At 41.7% G+C, this 21,189-nt stretch overlaps 1 long non-coding RNA gene across 1 annotated transcript; it reads right to left on the reverse strand.

The window, feature by feature from the left end:
• Positions 1-2,771: 2,771 nt before the first annotated feature.
• On the reverse strand, positions 2,772-7,458 carry LOC146220993 (uncharacterized). The gene is made up of 3 exons (XR_014750809.1): positions 7,341-7,458; positions 6,437-6,478; positions 2,772-3,320 (listed from the first exon to the last, which is right to left on the reverse strand). It is a non-coding gene; the product is annotated as an uncharacterized LOC146220993 (long non-coding RNA).
• Positions 7,459-21,189: the final 13,731 nt, after the last annotated feature.

Raw genomic sequence — 21,189 nt, forward strand, 5'->3', positions numbered from 1 at the left:
TTGCGTTTTGGTCTTGAGTAGATGAGTAGTGTCAAGGCTAAATGTAAAGCCATTTTGACTGATGAAGTAGCAAACTAAGGCAATCAGTAATCTGGCACCATCCGATGACAGTGATGACCACTTACTACCATTTGTTAGCCTGGCTCTGCCCTCCTACGTACTTCCGCTCAATTTAGATTTTGCTTCTGTACTGCGTCTGGGCTTGAGGTATGTAAGTCAGATGTCTCCGGTTAACTTTCTACCTGTCCAATCAGCGAACAGAGGGAGTGGCTGAGAACTATGACGTTGATGTTGTGCGCTAGTTTGTGTTGTAGTTCCGTAATGGCGTTGGAGAAAGATGCGAGCGAAGCCATTCGGTCCGTTGTGGCAACACTGCCAAATATCCAGAAGTTAAAGCCGGAGCAAGAACAGTCTTTGATCCCCACGGGGTTCGTTTGATTTTCCAGCTAGCTCCGTCAGTCATGAAGGAGTTGGCTAAGGCGAACGCTAGCGATTGGTTATGGCAGATCCAGAGTGGCTCTGGGCAGATCCAATAGTTTTCAACTTCAACAGAGTACCCGCCTTCAAGGAAGTTGATGCTTGTCAATGGAGCGAGCCCAGACTCTCTGTACAAATGAAATGTACGAGAGTCTAGTTAGGACCAAGCTAACCATTTACTACCTTAAATGTAAAATAAAATACATGAAAAAACACAAATTATGGGAAATTATACAAAAACTATGTTTTGGAGTGAAATGGAAAAAAACAAAAGAATCAGAAGCACACCAAATAGGATTGCAAAAAATAAAAGAATAATGATTGGCGGCTGTCTCTGACTGGGTTAACTGTGGAGTCTACCATTACCAAAGCATTCACTCCCTAAAGAAGTATGACATATAATGTAGATTTTCTAAATATAATGGCCGGGTTTCCCAGATTTAATAAGAACCTCTTAACGCTAAAAGTTTCTTAGGAGCGTTCTAAGAGCGTTCTAGAGCGTTCTTAGAATGCTCCTAAGAAGCTCTTAGCGTTAAGAGCTTCTTAACAAATCTGGGCAACCCGGCCAATGTCAGAGATTGTTCAGGTTCAAATTATGTAACTCTTTGGTAAGACATGGCTCTACAATGTAACCAGTTGCTAACCATAGTGGTCAAGGCCTAAATAACACCTGCAGATTGACTCGCTATGGTCCAGTAATCATGTCAGAAAGTTATAAAAATTGTTTCTTAATGAAAGCTATGAACCTGTCTGATTCTGCAGTGGAAAAGGAAAGTGGTGCTGTAGACTAGGGAGGAAGGGTTAAAGTGAGTTTCCTTTACAGCAGAACACAACAGAACTGTTATGTTGCAACTACCAATACATTTAGCAGTTTGTTCCGACCCGATAAAGTAGAACCACTAAACAACTCTCTAAGTAACATGTCTGCTGTTTGTATTAAACAATGCAGTGTTGGCCGATTCAGATGACAAACTGTCTCCTTGAGGATTTCACCAGGTTAATTTGTCTACATGCAACAGGGGAAAAACAGTTGAAGGGAAAGGGTGAGATACCACTGTGAGACACCACCATGTAAGTCCTTGTGCGTATGCATATCCATGTGTGTGCTTGCCTCTCCGTGTGTTTGTCTGCATCCTCTCTCCCCGGTGACATGTGGCACAGAGGCACCGATCTTGGCTCTGCGAGCGTCACCTCACCACGCTTCGTGTGTCACAGCCTGCCACTTGCTGTGTGTCATGCGTGGGTGTCTCCTGACACGTGTGTTATGTCCGTCTGGGCTGACGGCGTTCCTGAAACACACCCACATAATGACACTGTCTGTCTACCCCAGTAGAACTCCCTCAAGTCCACAAGTAACCAAGGAAATCACTAACCTCTGTAATTGAATCTCAGATTTCTATTTCATGTACGTTTCACAAAAATTATCTTTCAGTAGGTCTACTGAAATATTTAGCGTTGAGCTGTAGGTGGTTCTGTATTCGCCACTCCTCAAAGTCTTCCACCACATTCTCCTCTTGTTCTCGCTTTGAACATCCAACAAAAGCAGAGTTGGTTCTGTATCATTCCCTGGTTAATTTCAGTTTAGTATACAGGATGTAGTTAATGTGATCCCTGGAATGCACCACGCTTAGAAAAAGGGGGAGAAGGAGGATGAGAAGATGGAAGGCTGGGGTCTTCCTTGACAATAGCCCTCCCTCTGATCTCTCTCCATGGGTGTGGGCGGAGGAGAAGTTAGGGGCAATTCAACACCCTCAGACCCCCCAAGCCGCCCCCACATTCTGTGGATGACTACCTGCCCAGGAGTCCTCCTCACCCATCTGTCCCCTCACTGGGTGGAGCGGCCCTTGTCCCCCCTTCTTGTCACCAACACACACCCCCACCCTGGAGAAGAGGTGCTGACTCAGCCCCTTGTTAATATATGGCTGTGTGAGGCTGGCAGGAGGAGGGAGAGGGCGGGAGGAGAAGGGGGAAAAAGGGATACGGTCAATCTTGGCTGGGTGGATGTGTGTGAGAGAGAGGTGCGGGGGGGGGGGGGGGGGGTGAGTGCTGTAATTGTTGGTTGGTTGGTTGGGAAGATTGATGGTGGCTAGTTGGATGTTTTCTGTGGCAGGGGTTGTGTTGTGATGTAGGTTTTGAGGTGTGTAGACAAAATATAGCAAAAATATGTTCATACATCTCCACAAACCAGAAGGGTTTCACCTGATATTTGTTGCATGTTGGCAAGTGTTATTGGTCTCAAATATAGTTTTAGAATAAATGGCCCTAGCTGTGTGACTTTTATACATGTTTTTGTTGTCTCTTTTCCTTCTATTACATATGTATGACATTGTTTCAATTTAGTTCCCAATCCATACTTCCATGCGAGCCCCTGTTGTTTCTGTAATGCCCCATGTATAAACCACAACACATGTTTTTAAAGATTCATGCAAACATTCTCTTCAACCAAGTGTCATTCAGTCATTCTTATGTCCCACATGTCCTGCTAGTCCTATATCCTGCCTCACCAAATCTCCAATGTCCACTTGTCCTGCCCTCTACCAACTTTTCAAATCCCCAGATGTATCTTTGTACACACATCAACACTCACATCTGACCCCTCTTATGGCCCTTGTCAGTCTTACCACTTCTCTAGCTGTGGTCTGTCCTACCCATGATATACAGTAACTCCTGTATGTCCCTAGTCCTTCTCTAGCCCCTGTCAGATATCAGGCTGTGGGGGGTGCCTCTGGGACAGTGTTCCTGGTGAGGGCCTTCATGCCTCCTCACTGTGGGGCAATTGTGGGACACCAAGGAGCGACATGTGTCAGCAGGCCAGGCCGACCAAGCAGATGTTGTTTCCTCACCTAGCATAGAAGAATGGAAGGAAAGCTGTCAGTCAAGAGACTGCAGGAACCCCACATACTTGCACAATGAGTGACACACTGAGAGGCTTGCAGGATTTGATAGAATTGTTAACAGTGCAGGGGCCAAGTCAGGTCACAAAAAAGCCAAGCATCTTTAATAGAGCAACGTTATGGCAGCAGGAGATGAGGAGCAGTAGAAAAGTGCTGACGTGCAGTGAAAAAGGCAATTTGAAAAAAGAGGCAAGGAAGTGTGTGGGCTCACATTGGACCAGTGTAATGGCCACTTGCCTCCTTCCTCTCTCTTTGACAGAAAAGCATATACCTGCTATCCTGAATGATATCACCATTAGGAGAACAGTGTGAGAGGAGGGCGTGACACATCGTTATGCATGACCATGACAGCAAGTTTTCCAATTGGCGTAATTTAAATGAATTAGTATGCTTTAAGACATAATTGCCGCTCAAATTAAGACCACATAGCAGACTCATATCAGACTGTGACACCACCCTCCCTCCATATATTCTCTGATTCAATTTCACCCCCCCCCCCCCTTCCTCCTAGTGAGGCTACCTGCAGGACACTTCCACCCCCAAAAACCTATATAAAATCGAACCTCAAAAGTCCTCTGTCCTTTATCGAGCCTAACATTCCAATCATTTATTCCTCCGCCTCCCACCACACCTCACTGCATACGGGCACACCACAAACAGACACACATGCATGCACAAAGACACACACAAACACACGCACACATTCACGCGCACACATACACACTCATGCCCACACACACTAACACACAAACAGCTTGCTGGCCCATCACTCTGAACTCTGACAGTGAGTGGGTGCCCTGTGACAGGTCATATAGATCTCCAACAATAGAGAACATGTGTCAGTTTTAGGACAAGCTCTAACTTTTCTGACCCCTCATATAAGATGTACCCCTAAAAATCATTGCTCAAAAAGAGCAAATATTTTCCAGAGCTAAACTACTTCTTCAAGTAACTTAATCAATAAAAACTATTAAAATACAAAATGTGATATTTCTAGAACTAAGCATCCTAGTACTTGAGCAATATTAAGTGTTTAAAAAACTGAAATGTTCTTGTCTTGCCTAGCTTATTTACCTTTAGTCCTAGATCTTTGCGATTGTTTAGCCCAAATCATTTTACATTTACACATGACATCATCCATTTCAAAGAAACCATACATGCATGGTTTTGCCAAACAGTCCCTGTCAACCATAGTTCATGTTGTCCTTTCAGTCAATGTCCAAACAGCTTAACTGTTTCCTGCCTTGTGTCTTCTCAACAACTCTGTAAAATATTAGCATCCAAACTAGTACCTCATCATCACTGGAACACCCCATTAATAAATTCTGTAATCTGTAAGGTGCAATGACGCTTGATCCCCCTGCCCCCCCCCCTCTACTTCCAAAGCTCTGCTTGCATGTTTCTAAATTGTTGCCTCTAAATACATGCAAAATATGGGTAGGTTATGATTCATCTTGTACTTTTCAACCACAGCTACTTGATGTCGTTTTCCTTGCGTCACGGCACCACAAGCTCATGTGTGGTTGATGAGAGCAGTGTGTGTGAGAATGAGAGTGAGGGTGCTGCTGTAGAGTGGGCAGGTGGCGGCTTTCTGAATTTGTGGTAAATGCACTGAAGAAAATCTCCACAATACAGAATGAACAGCGTTCGTAGAGATGGCAAAATTGCATGTGTTAATTCATACATTTTCAATACATTTTCAATCATTTTCTGTGACTGGGCAATGTGGTGCTCTTTCTCAAATTCCATCATATTACGCTTTTCTGTTCAGTGGCGGTCGACAATAATCTTTCACTGTGTTGACCACACACTTAAACAGATACCATAAGTAAAGCCTACATCCCTAACCTAAGGGGTGACTAACTGGAACTTAACATTGCTCACTTAATCCCTTTAACACCACCGTCTTGTCCCTGTGGAATGTTCACCTGAGCCTGCCCTGCTTCCATAGACTGTCTGCTTTGGTGGGTCACCTTTTCCACATCCCTGGCCTGAGCCCAAGGGGGTCTCCCTGGCCTGTGGGCCCCACTGAATGATGTCTGCTGTACTCCAGCTTTCCCACAATAGAGTTTCTTGTAGGTGGGCTGTTTGAAGACATTCCCACCTGTTATTGGGACAGATGGATGTGCGAAATATCCGTATTGGAGGTCGCAGCAGGTGCCTAGAACAGACCAGCTGCAGGTCTAATTGCCGTCCATGGGTCTGGGAAGGCTTTCCTAACATGATACACATGTGCTACTTCCTATTTAGGCAAAGGCCTGGCTTTCTGTCTCAGCAGTGTGGAGGGCGAGATGAAGTGAGTGTGTCTTTGTGAAAAATGTAGAAAAGGATATATCTCTGCTTGTGTGTGCCTATGGACATGTACACTGCGTTGAGATGTGCGGGATTAATCAGAGAAAACTGAAAAACTGTACATGTAAATATACTTTAGTAAAAGTTATTGAAAATACACTGCCATAAGAGTAAAAAGTATTTTGTTGAATTAAAATGTTTTAACTTTTTCCTTTTGTTTATTAGAACTCTGAAATACTAAAAAACATAGGCTACATTCTATGGCAAAGGTTCATACAGTATATATGTACCAGAATATCAGAGGAAAATAACATGTTTGATAAAAAACAAACAGCTATATATAATCAAGGTTTTTGTGTTTTGAATATTACATTTGTAGCTTGAAGAGTTCTTCCACCATAACTATGTTATAACTTGAGACATCATGCCTTTAGATAATGCACAATAGACAATAGCTTTCCCTACAACATATATATAGCAAAAGTTATGTTAATACACTGAAATTAAAGTAAAACAATATCTGCAGTTCCAAAACTACAATTTTTGGTGAGGTTTCAACTTAAGCATTGAATATAACCCCCATCTCCCTTGTCCACAAATGGACCAACAAATTGTAGTTCACCCATGTAGGATATTAATGCTAGCAGTTCACACAGCCTAATGTGTGTGTGTTGCATTTAAGAAGAACCTAAATATCTATTTTTTGATAATTATTTTACCATCATTTGTGTATTTGAATGTCATAATTTTTTGTATGTAATAATAAAGCTTACCTCAAAAGTCATCATGGGCTTCCGCAATGGAATAGAGTTTATCTGAAAATCAGAATCAGCATCAGCTTTATACACCAAGTAGGTTAACACAAACAAGACTTTACTATGGCAGGAAGGTGCATACGATAAACATACAAGAACCAACCTGTAAGACCCCTAGTTGTAAAATTAAAACGTAACTTTCAGCTCTCTAGTTGCAATTTTTTTATTTTATTTTTTTGGAAAGACCACATTTATCCAATGGCATTGCAAGGCAAGACAATAGGACCCGTTGGCTATGTAAATGTGACCTTAAAAAAAACTATCAGAGAGCTAAAAGTGACGTTTTAATTTTACAACTAGGGGTCTTACAGGTTGTCTCTTGTATGTTTATCATATGCATTGTTTAAACCGGGTCTTACAAAAATGTAGCCTGGTCCTAACCAGACTCTCGTACATTTAATTTGTACAGAGAGTCTGGTCCCGCTCCATTGACAAGCATTGACTTCCTTGTAGGCGGGTACTCTGTTGAAGTTTAAAACTATTGGATCTGCCCAGAGCCACTCTAATCTGCCATAACCAATCGCTAGTGTTCGCCTTAGCTAATTCCTTCACCACTACAGTAACAGAGCTAGCTGCCGTAGCTGGAAAATCAAACTGTTCCTGAACCCCGTGCGGAGGAGGGCTACAACATCATGGCCACCAACAAAACTCAGCAAAACTTGTTCTTTCTCTGGCTTTAGCTTATGGATATTCGGCAGTGTTGGTACAACGGACCGAATGGCTTCGCTCGCATCTTTCTCTGCCGCCATTACGGAACTACAACACAAACTAGCGCACAACATCAACGTCATCGTTCTCAGCTACTCCCTCTGTTTGCTGATTGGCCGGTAGAAAACTAACCAGAGACATCTGACTTACGTACCTCATAGCCAGACAGTACAGAAGCAAAATCAAAATTGAGCGGAAGTACGTAGGAGGGCAGAGACAGGTTAACGAAAATGTACGAAAAAAGCACAAAAACACAGTTTTCCTGTGTTTAAAAAAACCCAACAAGAAAAAGAGAAGCCTAAAAATGACATCAAACTAAGATACATGGAATTAGAATGTGGAATTGAAACAAAACATTCATTTATATAAAAAATAAAACAAAACTACTATAAGCCTACTTCTAACATTCTTTATATTGTGTATTATGTGGGGATTTCCTGGAAAGGTTGTGTTTAGGTGTGTCTAAGCTTGTGGAAGAGACACAAGCCTCATTGCTAACACATTTTAGCTCTAATTAACTCTCTGGTGAGTTGCTCATTGACCCTTCAACACCTGCATATACGCACAGGAGTTATAGACAGACTCCTCAAGGGAAAAATGTCTTTTGATTTAAATCCACATTGAGTCTTCAACTTAAGAAAAGGGTAAATGAGATAGAGTGCAACCCTTTCAGACACTGTAAAGATCTTTTATTGGAAGCAAAGCAGGGTGGATACACAAGTGGATCCTCATAGTCTTACTCAGTAATGCTTCTTTCTCTACCTGGGATCCAGCCCTATCCATCCTCCCACAGACAAAATAAACCATGCTTTGATGGCTTAAAATGAATTACCTAATTTTTACATTCTGAAACTCTATCTTCAGCTCCTTCTAAGCTGCACATTAACTTTTTAAAGCAAATGAAGAGCACATTGAAGCAATTTCATTAATCGTTAATGAAAGTCCTAAAATGTTATCATCTGTCTTAGTTCAGTGTTTTGAAAATTGTGTAGCTGTTAATTAGGACTATATATTTGTTTCAACTCTATGGAAGCTACCTCGGTCTATAGCAGGATTCATTCTAAGGATAAACATTTGTTTCCATGGGGTTGGTATGCAGTTCATTGTGATTGGTGATCAGGGTGAGTCAGAGAGCACTGTCTCTGAGGAGAGAAGTTAAGAGACTGTCTGTCTCTTAAGAGAGAGTGCTGTGAGTAATCCTGGCCTCTAACCAAGTTATCAACCAATCGGTTATCAGGGCCAACAACTGGCACTCTTAAAAATACTCCGAGATGGAGATGACAAATTTAAAGCAGCGGGGTGTGCTGCTAAGATGGGAGGACAGCAGGTCTTTACTGGAACAGAAAAACGGCCCGGGACTTTGAAACGCAGACTGGCCCACAACCGTGTATTATTATTTTAATTTTCTTGCATCATGCTGCGGCCGTTTGACCGGCCGTTTGGGAAATCTCCTGACTCTCCCAACGGCCAGTCCGACCCTGGAGGACAGGCACCTGTAAAGGCCTCCTAGCCTAGCCTGCTCTCATTTTAGGCACCAAGCTGCTCTCTGGCCCCAAGTCAGACACAATGCTCTGGATGACAGAAGCAGCACAATGGGCAGTTGGTACAATGGTAGCACTATATCACACAGACTGTCAATACATTTAAAGGCAAACCACAGACAATTAGCTGAAAGGGCACAAGGGTTTCTTGGTCATAAGCTTCAGCTCCACAGGCTATTGGAGGCAAATTGTCCTCCCACGTGCAAGAGGCAGCTGGGAATCTGAGCATAGAATGTTATCAGGGAGTGTCCAGGACAACGCAGTGAGCTCTGATGTATGTCTCAAAAAATGAAATCAACGAATGAGCTGCCAAAAGCAGATGTATGATGTCAGATGTCATTTTGAATTAAGGCCCCCACATGGTTAGTTTCTGGCATAAAACTGTTACCGTTTTTGGTCTATTGTCTGGTAATGTTTACTTTTTGGTACAGGGTAAACTATTCAGCTCTTTTCATTGATGAAATGTGATATCAGTATTTACATTTGGTGATTATGACAACTTCCCCAGAAAATTTAAATAATATGGTTCTAGTGTGGTAAAGTGAGTCATCAACATTCACTGATAGATACTTGATCCATGGTATAATACTGTCTCTTTTGATTTTGATTCTTTTGAGGGATAACATCATCTAACATGAAAAACAAATGCCATCTTTGATATGGGCAACTGAGAAAGAAGTACATCTGTTTTTAAAATACTAACGAGAACAAAAAAACTTTTGGGAAAACAGAGCTTGTCTACCGAGACTCAACTTAAACTTAAATACATTGGCAGAGGATAAACAGTTGCCAAAAGGATGAAAGAAAAAGCGTTTTTTCAACCTGCAAATAAACATTTGAAAACATATTTGTACTAAGTTAAACACTGATTCATCAAAGATAGTTGGTCTGTTTGGTTATTGAAATGTTTCAGGGGATGCATATGCAAGGAATATCAGAAGTACAAAGTGGCTGAAAGAAAATGTGTTAGTTTGCAGAAAGGTTTAAGTGGATTGCGCTGGTGGAGGAAAAGCTACAAATGAATAAAATGTCTTTTGAAGAAGTTGAACAAAAATGCCCAGGCACGTAAATAAGCGCAACCTCTCACCATTCCCACTTCTGGAGTACCTATAAATCATCCGACTGGCTGTAAGACTGACCACCGCTGACCGGCTCGCCCCATGGCCGGCTGTCAGGCCTGTGTCCGGGCAGGAACCTGACCCATGAACCTGGGCCAGAGCCAGTGGGACAAGCCAATCAGAACAGAGACCCTAGCAGCCTGGGCTACCTGCTGATCTGGGATAATACAATTAGACACAGCCTTCAGAATGATGGAGCATGGGGAATTGTTCACGCTGACCACTCCAATGACCACTCACCATAGGAGCCAGAACTGACCACAACTTCTGATTCCACCGAGAAATGGGCCTTTTGATATTGTGTCACAGATTCTTTTTTAGTTTTTTTCCCCATCACCATATTGGGCTTTTACGGTTTTCTTTAAGTGCTGAACAGCTTGAAACCTTATTAAAACGGCACTGAGGCACTGTTTTAAAGGTTCCATGAGAATTGTTTCAAAGAAAGGCCTACATCATGGCCTACAACAATTGCTGTTAGTTGTACCTTTAGGTTTAGCAAATATTTGCATACTTTTTGAAAATGTAACATCAACTAGGTAATTGTCTTATTTTACATGGTGTTATGTACTAGTGCATCCGTTTCTTGCAGTTTACTATAGAAATTACACAACCAACAAGACCTCACTTATTTGACTTCAGATCATACCTGTCAACACTCCCGTTTTCCCCGGGAGTCTCTCGTATTTCACACCCATCTCCCGCCCCCCTCCCGTTTGTCATTTCTCCCGTGAAACTCTCGTAATTTGTATGGCCAAACCTCATTATATAAATATTCACATCAATATATTATTTCAACGTTGTCCAGTTGCAAGATCTTGTATGAAACGCATCCTACTCACATACTACATAGGCTATCATACAGTTTTCAACCCATTTGTAACTGCAACCAGAGCCCGTCTATATTAACTACATTCTCATTCAGTTGCGCTGTTGATATCTCCACAGGTAGGCGGGAGAATTTGAAAAATACATGGTTGATTTTTGATACAGAATAACTTGTAGAAATGGCAACAGTCTCAGATGGTGCTACGGCAAAAAAAATCTTGTCTAATCAGCCAGCCGCATCGACAATTCCCCCCCCCACAAAAAAAGGTAGTGTACTCCAATGTTGACAGGTATGCTTCAGATGGCTGAGCGGTTTGGCAATCATGCTATTAATCAGAAGGTTGACGGTTCAATTCTCGGCTAAGCCAATTGACGTTGTGTCCTTGGGAAAGGCACTTCACCCTATTTGCCTCGGGGGGGGGGGGGATGTCTCTGTACTTACTGAAAGTTGCTTTAGATAAGAGCGTCTGCTAAATGTAAACTTATACTAACAATCATGACTGACTGTGTACCAAACAATGTGGCTGTTCTCTGTAAATTAATTACTTTAGGTTCAGGTCTTCAGTTAACCAGCCTGACAGCCTTGGTTCCTTGGATGAACATGAACGTATACAGTACTGAGTGTCATGATAACATACCAGATCAGGTAAACATTATTGGATAGCTCAAAAGTCTTTAAAATGTAATTGGTTGACAGCGGCCATGATGAAGTCAAGTCCAGTCACGCTCTTTAGGAAACATAATGGAAATATTTGGGAATTTATCATTGTTTACCTTGTTCATACAGTAGAACGGGTGAGTATTTTGGTAATATCAGAGGGAAGGTGAGGTTAGGAAACAATGTGGCAAAGAACCCTCTATAGCAATGGTCTCCAACCCTGGTGCTCAGGGCCCACTGTCCCGTATGGTAAGATGTTTACCTACTCCAACACAGCTGATTCAAATAAAAGGTCATTATGAAGCTCTGCAGAAGCCTGATAGTGACCCACTCATTTGAATCAAGTGTGTTTTGAGCAAGGGAACATTTAAAACATACAGGACAGTGGGCCCTAATGACCAGGGTTGATGACCGCTGCTCTATAAAACTTCAACAACCAAACCCCAAGGGATGTGAACAATGGGACAATTTTGAAAATCACAATACTTCATAAAACAAAATGCCAGCAATGGCAATGTAGACTTTTCTTGTAGACTATACTTTTATGCAATTACATTCAGATGAAAGAGAGATAAGAATACTTTGTTACATAGTTACATTACATTGTTTCCACTGACAGTGAGAATCCTCTGGGCCACGTTACTTTACTTTCTACTTGAGTAGAGATTTATAGCTCACTATCCACTCAAATGAAAACATAATTGTCAAGACTTACCAGCATCAGCCTTGCACCACTTTGGCTTTTATTCAGATTGACAGTTACATCATCCGTATTGTGTCAGCTCCCAGGCTCATGCTGGCAGCATAATTACCAACCCAGGCTAAGAATGCCTCTGCAGGATGCTGACCCCATGTGTCTCGACCCCTACCTGCCTAGCAGGTGAAAGGGTACGACAGTTCTCCTGACTCTGGGTACTCCATTATGAGAAAGGTGTCAGATATTGTGTGTATGCAGGTGCTTCTCCTGTTCTTTAACCTGAAGGAACTCCTCAATGCAATTAGCATCCTCATAAGCCTGCAGAGTTCGATTCTCAAAGTAAACAAAAGCATCTGACTGACAGAAGGCTTAGACCCCTCTTGTTTAACATGGGCTGAGACTTCTGGGCTTGACTGGAGTTAAAATATATTTAAGATTCGGGAGGAGACACCACACCTCAATTCTCTCTGTCAATTTCCGTATCACACACGTATTGCCCATGTGATATACAACTGAGAACAGTTGATAGACAGTAGTTCATGTAAACACAACTTTGTTCCACTACCACTTGCAGCCACAATTCTCAACCTCTCTCCTTCTCTGTAATCCATTTCTCTCCTAGAAATCTGGATACCTGGGGGAGGGGGGGGATCAGTTGAGTTTTAGGGAAATTAGGCTGAGACCCATCCAGACTCATCCAAACCACCCAGACTCTCCTGCCTGGACAGCCTTGGTATTTATACATTCAGTCTTTCTTATTAATTCACGCATCCATGTTTTTTAAGTAAACCTACTAAACTGTTCCGATTGTTGCTGTGGTCTTTCAATTTTTGCAAGCAGCCTTAGTTAATTTCTTCTTCCGAAAGTAAGGCTGTCTACCAAAGGAAACTGGATTCTCCTCAGTTAATTAATCACATCATGGTTGATGGGAACATTTGATGAGCATTTGATGGCATGTTTGTGGAAATTAATAGGAATCCAAGCAATATTCCTTTTAACAACTCTTTTACATAATACATTCACATACATTCCATACTCAACTATACATATTAATTTGTTTAAATAAAATAATTCCCTCCCCAACAAAATAAAACAAATCTGGCAACCCAGGGCATGAAATCAGGCATTGTGTTAACCCGCTGAAATCCAAAATTGTCTTCAACGCATTTTCACAGTCCACCAATAACTCCCAAAAGTCATCTTTGAATTTGGTTAGATCTGAGGTCTTGCCTCGTGCTTGTGGCAATGCTTAGGGTGTAAAGTCTGCTATATTCAATGTTGTCATTTGATAATCCCAAAATTGGGTGAGAGAAAGAAACCGATAAATAGGGAGGGGGTGACACAGCAGCCAAAGCTGAAGCAATAGCAAGCTGAAGCACAGCCAATGGCAGCATCTGCCTACTTCGTCAAAAAAGCAAAGCTTAATGGAGGGATAAAGGAACAAACTACAGAAGGAAGACATGAGGACAGTGATGGATGGGAAAGAAGAAGAAGGTCACTGGCATCCTCTGACCAGAAGCCCCAACATCTTATCTTTGACCCCCACGGCCAATTGATTGGGTGCGGAACATTAGTCACTGGTCAGGCCCTGGTCAATGCTTTCAACCCCTCCTTGGGCCCGTGAACTCAACTTTGCCAGGCTTCACACACATGAACCTATGGAGAAATCAGAAAAGACTGGTGTACAGTACAGCAAATGTGTCTTGAAAATCTATGTTGAATAGTTGAAAATGTGATGGAAAATGTATCCAATGTCTTCAGACATGGTTTGTATTCTAAACAGGTGGTTCTCTGCCTTTAAAAAGCTAAACACATCAACCCGTCAGTCTGTTAAAAACAGCGTGTGACAGAGCAGATTTGGTCCCTTTGTTTTGAATGTTGATTTCTGTCAGACAATTCACCAACCCACCCGGTGAGCTGACTACCACCACTGGTGCAGTTTGTTTAGCCAGTCTGTTAGAGCTGATTTACTTTTAAACAGACCTGCCTTCTTCGTTGCATGTGTGTTTGGTGTGTCCAGAGCTTACTGGAGGGGTTATCAGACGAGGGCTTATCAGATGAGTCCCGGTACCCCCCAGGGGAGCTATTAGAAAACAGGATGAGGGGAGTCAAGGAGATGTCTACCCTCCAGGCTTCTAATCTGGAACCATGGGCTCCTCTTTAGGAGAGACCCCTTTCTAATTCCCAAGCTCCTGGGTTTTAAGCAGGTGCTGTCGTGGCCATTAGCTATCCCTGCGGTTTGAATACTTTTGTTGTCGCCCTAAGCCGCTACAAGCGTTAACTGCGGCCACATTATCTTAAATGGAAAAGTCAGCAGGAGCGTGGTATGCTTGGATAACTTGATTGTTTATTTTTTGTTTTACGAAGTTGTCAGTACATTTTAAGTCCGGATTTAGTTAAGTTTTTTTTCAGGCAATGTCAACAAAAACACTTTCGCACATATTTATTTATATGTTTATGCCTTTTTCAGCGATCACAAATGACTTAAAGATCCTGGAAAGTAAATTCCATGTTTTGCTTCTAAGTACATTACATACGTGTGAAATACGTTCCTGAAAGCATGTGCAAAGCGCTAAAACTTTGTGGCAATGAAATGTGGAGTTAGACCGAAGAACAGTTTCTCTTCCGTTTTCAGATCAGGTTTTAATGGACGTAGCCCAAAAATGCCCTGTCTACGTCATTTCGCCCCATCTACGTCAGATCACTGAATGGCTTCTCCTGCTGTACTGTTATTGTAGCTTACATCAGCTAGCTTCAGGATGTCTCCAACCACCCGCAACTGCATCTTCCCTGGATGCAAGAACTCCAACTGTGCTGCAACGCCATTTAAGTTCCCTGTTGATAATGAAAGGAAAAATAGGTGGATAGATTTTGTGAAAAGCCACGTTCATGGAAAGCTTTGGATAAACTCCAACAGCTGCCTCTGCACCACTGACCATTTCACGGCGGACAGTTTTAACATGGACCCAAGAACCAGGTTCACCAACACACCGCTTCTCTTGCAGCGCAGAGCCATACCAAGCATCGCCCCCCCGGCCGTTCATCCTCCGGTCGCACCTGGACCATTCACCGCCGCCAGCAGTTCATCACTCAGTTCTGTGTGCTTGTTATAATTTTACTAGATAACTTTTCCAGAGGTATCTCTGATATAATTAATGCAAACCGCTAACTTGATATTAGGCTACTCGGTGTAGAATGATGGTATTTTGGTGAAAGGGTAGCTAATGTGCTAGAAGTAGTTGGAGAGCTCACTGTCTGCTGTCTCTGCTGTAAATGTTTACTCCTGTCTTACAGCTCAGGGGAATATTTCATTTATGCATCTGTATGTTTCACTCATTGAACAAATACATTCTAATTTCCATACTGTTTTGTTCGGCTTGACATAGCGTCCATTATCTGGGTCGTAGGTAGCTTACTTGAGAGAGGCGGCACCTTCCAGCAAGGGGGCCGAGCTTCAGTTCCTTCAGACGACACACGCCCCCCAGTCTCAAACAGATTTCAAAGCCTAATTTAAAATACTTGTTGGTGTTTTTTTTCAATCAAATTTAGATGGTTAGTTAATAACACATTATTCTGTGGTGTGGTGAACTTGAAGCTCGTTTTTAATTCCACTTTACAGGATCTTTAACTAACACTTAGGGCCTCATTTATCAAGCCGTTTCCAGGCGTTAATTGTTCGTAAAGACTGATTTAACGATGCGGGCTATTTACAAACAGGGCACACTTCGATAAAATCGCAGATTGCCTGCCACATGAGCGAGAACAGGTAAGTTTATGGAGTCAAATAAGGGTCAATAATAATTTGCAGTCGCAGAAAAAGATTCGCAGTTGCAGAAAAAGATTCACAGTCGCAGAAAAAGATTTGCAATCGCAGAAATCGAGTTGCAGGAGCAGAAAAGGAGTAGAAAAAGTGTTTGTCTAAAATAATTCGCATAAAACAACACTTTTTTATGGATGCTAAACTATTTCTGCTCTGTAAATCTGACTGTAAACCTTGTTCTGCGACTGCAAATTGTTTTCTGCGACTGCAAATCGTCCCGATTTTGACACTGCAAAAGATTTGCAGAAACAGAAAACGTTTTGCAGGAGCAGAAAACGATTTCCAGGAGAAGAAAAAGATTTACAGTTGTATTATGCGAATTATTTTCGAAAAACACTTTTTCTGCTCTTGCAAATCTTTTTCTGCTCCTGCTTATTAGGGTTCCTCCGTCAGGAGGATTGTTTTCCTTAGTTTTATTATTATTATTATTCCTCTTCTCCTTGCGCCACAATAACTCAACATGGTATTGGTAACTCATTTTTTTATTTGGCACAGTGATACTACATCTGAGTGGGAACCCCCACGCCAACTATGGGCCCCATCAAACCATAGGGGGCGCCACAGGAAACGCCCAAAAGTCCGATTTTCAAAGTGACAGAATTTCCACCTAGGTTTGAATCCAGCCACACTGAGTCTGTCTTAAATTTGAATATATGTTTAGTTAAACAGGATGACATCGTTCTGAAGTACCATGCACAATTTCACCTTGATATGTCAAAAGATCATTGAATTACAGCTGTTTAAGCTTTGGCTGAATTGAACAAGCCATGCTACAGGATATACAGCTTTTTTTTTGATAGAAACTGACTAGAATTTCTCAGCCTTGCGGGTACCTCAATGGGTTGAAACATTATACTACAAAGCATAAGGTCCCAGGTTCGAATCCAGGCACAGTGTTTTGGCCTGTCATAATTTTGATTACTTGTTTAGTTAAACTGGCAGACATCATTCTGAAATACCATGCACAATTTCATGCAATTTAACCTTGAAATGTCAACTGTTTCTTAACCTTTGTCCCAAAGCTGACAAAAAACTAATACTCATATCACGCAGTTGGAGCACTGCTAGATAATCAGCGTCAGATCCCTTGGGTACCCAGCATGCAGTGTGGCATGTCCAAAAACGCAAAGACTTGTGGAAAATAGTTTGTTTACAACAGCCTTGCGAGGGATTTCAGTTGTTGTGTTCGTTCAATTTGATGTTTGTAATGTTACTGTTGGCTAGTTAATATAATCTTGTTGGTCACCGTGATTGTGTATGTTGTGTAGTGTAATTGGACCAGAGAGCCGGCTGCTAAACTGTACAGGCTGTTCTTGCAAAGAGCTGAATATGGATGCTGTCGTAGTCCAGTTGCCCACATGACTTTAGTTAGTTGTGCATTGACTGAGAGTCTGGAATTGTTTACGGCCAAACATTAATTCGTTTTACTCTCTTGTTGTCCAAGTCTCGATCTTCTGCAGTGTACATGTTTATAATATTTTGCCATTTTGCGGAGGAACCCGCATCGTTGCATCGTTTGACTCCATACAAGTTGCGCTTACAATATGCGTTTGTGGGAGGGTCATGGGGGAAGTGGGAGGGTTGTGGAGAAAGTGGGAGTTCCACCCAAAAATCTCAATGCTGAATAAACGTTGAGTTACTAATGCATTACCGAATGAAACATTGCAATACCGAATGAAACATATATATGGGACCATCTAATAACATTGATTTATAGTTGTCCTGATTATAATTAGGCATCAATTTGTAGTTGACCGGGTAACAACAACGATGTTAAAAAGTAATTGAAGCGTTGTGACCAATGGGCTACCAGCTGTTTGTGGCCAATTTTTTCCAAGGGTGTGGATGTTCTTCATGTTCGTATGCTTCATGTTTTGGTTACCCGTAATATTTTCGGGTCTCGTCGTTTAGAATCATTGACCTATGCGCTTTTGTAAAGCTCTCTCTTGGAAGTCGCTTTGGATAAAAGCGTCTACTAAATGAATACATGTAAATGTTCTGCCCTGTAATATGTTCAGGTTTGCTGTTACTTCATGCACGTCACTTCATTTAAGCTTGGGCTTTCTTTTTCCCGTAGGAAGATCCATGATAGAAATATGCGACCACATTGTTCTTTTAGAAGTGCGCAAATTACGCTTGAGTGCCGAGTATGCGCTGATTGCCTTATGGGTGTCAGGTACATACGACGCAAAAGGAGGAGGCATAATGGGCGCAGCGTAAACTGTGCCATTGTTAGTAAATGAGGTCCTTAGTGTGTCATTGTATTGCATGAATCCAGTTGTTTATTTGTACTGTAGGTTCTGGAATGAACATCCTCCTTGGCTTTGACTATCTATCCTAGTTGACTTGTTCTCATCATTGGCCTCTTAGACAACCAAGCCTTGGGTCTGTGGACATCTTTTTCAAGCTCCTCAAAACTTACACCTTTTTAATCTGGGCCTCTGTTACCTCTTATTACTGCACAGCTTTGAGTTGCTGCATGTGAGTGAAATTAATTGTGCGCTAAGGAGAGTGGAATTAACAGGTTGCACTGAAATCTGTGGCTAGACTGGATTAGCCCCCACCAATCCCCCTGATCCACCTTGTTACAGGAGCTGGCCCATTGTAGATTATGAGTTGTTGTGAGGTTTCGGCATCTCTTTTGTCTTTGGTGGGGGTAAAGGACTTCTTTTGTTTTGCTTCATGTTCGTCTTGTCAGGTGGTGTCACAGCTGTTCCCTTAATTCACTGAGGAAACATGGTGACCATTCTTAACAGACCCGCTGTAAAAACACTCACAGCCACCCTAAGAACAATATAAAAAGACTAACGTTAGAGGTTTTCTGTTTTACCAAACAATGTGATGGTCCTCATTTTGTCAACTAAAACCAATGTTTCCAATACTAGACATGCTTTAATTAGATTTTCTTCTTTAACCTCAAAAATTGGTCAGTATTGTCCTAGTCAGGCTTTCCACTGTACTGACTCCTCCCTGGGAATCCCCCAACATTTGTTGTCCAGCCATCTGTCAGCTCAAAAGACGCTGACTCATTGAGATCTACGAATAGAAATAATATATGGTTAAACAATTGCCCTTAAACAGCTTGATAATGATTTTATGGGGTCTGGACTGATAACCTGCAAAATAAAACTACAGGACCCCCACACAAACCTTACATGGTTGTAAATATGTATTAACCAGAAAATGGGCCTGGCTGGGGATCATTTAGAGGACACAAAGACTACCTCTTAGACAAAGAGGCGAGGTGCAGTGAAAAATAGGGGTTTCTACTTAGCTAATGAGTTGCTCCATAGACATGTAAAGAGGTGGGGCTTTAGGAGGGTGATTGCCCCACGGGTTCAGCCTGATAGACTGTAAAGTGTGTGAGTTCAGAGGAACTGTGCCCACTGTCCATTGTGGGCATGCTAATTCACCCAGGGCCAGTTATGTTTCAGTTGGGCTCTTATTGTAAAGTGGGGTGGAGGGGAGAAAGTCATTGTGGAGGGAAACTAGTCGATCAGCCCACCGAGGAGAAAGAGTCTTTGTTAAGTGTTCCCTCTTTCAGAATCTCAAAGAGAAGGGCCTCTACATTCCCAAATAAAAATAAAACACAGAACAGCATCGATTGAGGCCTATTTACCTTAAAGTCCTTTATACACAAGGGCACTTCTCAACCACTTTGGCCATTTCTTCCTCCTGAGGAGAAGTGGCAAACTACTTTGAAAAGTGGACAAGGAACACTTGTGCGAGAGCAACAACATGTGGACAGAAGTATCAAAATGTGTGATGTACCAGTGGGTTTCTGGGCCAATATTGATACCCAATGTATCTAATACTGGCTGGTATTGATGCAATATCCAATACACTATAATTAATTGTCATACTACATTGGCACTGAGACATGCAAAAAACTTGTGATTTGAACGGGTTATTTTGAAAACTTTGACAACTTTTACAAAAAATAAGTCACTATTAATTTTTTTTGGGACAACTGTCACCTTGGCTACAGTATTGATAACTATTAAATAATTAAATGTTTATGAACCAAAACACTGAACAAAAACATTACAATCAGTCAAACTCTAAGCTGTGCTTAAGGGTTCAACGTTGGGATCTAAGTACATTTATGTTGAAAATATAAATATCTGTGAATTATTCTTCTGTTTGAAATGTAAAGCAGAGCAATTATTCCTAAACTAGGTGCAAACCTCACATGAAATAGAAACTAGTTTCAAAGGCTTGAAGAAGATTCTTAAGAGGGAAGGATGATAACAAGAATCCATTAAGGATGCAGAAAAGAGAATGGATATCTTTAATCTTGCTAGAATTGTTTAACCAATTTAGCTGTAGATATGATCTCTGTCTGGGAAATATACTGTACATGTGCATACCTATACACAGTGATGTAATAATATGTTGATCAAACAAAACTATTTTATAATTTAAAGTAGGGTTTTTTGAGTTGTGTTATGGATGTTGTGGATTGTGTTATTTTTCGCTGAGATTGTCAGGGGACCAGTATATTCATTCTGAGTCTCTAAATTGCTCAGAGTTATGGACTGGCTGGGCTATCTGTCTTTCCAGACCTTTGTAAAGGCGGCATTACTGTAATTGAGGTATCATAGTTGTGAATTGGCCTTTATTGTTGGTGGATTATTTTCTCAAACCTTGTGTTGTAGTTTCACAGAGTTGTGAATGGTCTTTTCAGCTCAGGGATCAGCTGGGCTTAGAAGACCACTGCTCATATTAGTATGCAAATGTACTATTTTGCAGTCTATACAGGGAACAACCAATATGGAATCAGGGGCAAGGCTACCATAGAAAAAGACGCTGGCATCCCTTTTTAATGGCATTGCAGATTAGTGAGGTGTACTGTTTCTGTCCGATTGTGTGTGGGATGGAAAGAGGTTTAAGGGTGTTGGTGAGGGGGAGTTTGAACACACTCACACACTTCAAACACACCTAATCGCTCTACGCCGTTTCAACCCAAATATCAAACCAGTTTTGATGTTTGATGCTCCTCTGATTTTGCCTTTTTATCACTTTGTGTCCGTGAGGGGGTAAAGCCTGGCTTTAGACACTTGAGAACACTTAGTCTCTCCACCACCCCTCTCCACTGACACAGTAATCTGGCAGGCCAACAGTAGCAGCATGAAGCACAGATGTGAGATTTCAACCAGCTTTCCATCTCTATCCACTCTGTCAACATGTTTCTTTCAATACTGCTCTATCATGTTCACAATACCACCAGTGAATCTTTGTCTATGATGAGTCTAAATGGAGAACCGACACTGTCTTCTACACAGACATGGTAAAAAGGCATCTATTTGATTTTGGTAATCTATTTTGAGGTACAAGCAGAGAA

The sequence above is a fragment of the Hypomesus nipponensis genome, chromosome 26 (assembly GCF_054491055.1).
Source record: "Hypomesus nipponensis isolate SF chromosome 26, ASM5449105v1, whole genome shotgun sequence".
Taxonomy (NCBI): domain Eukaryota; kingdom Metazoa; phylum Chordata; class Actinopteri; order Osmeriformes; family Osmeridae; genus Hypomesus; species Hypomesus nipponensis.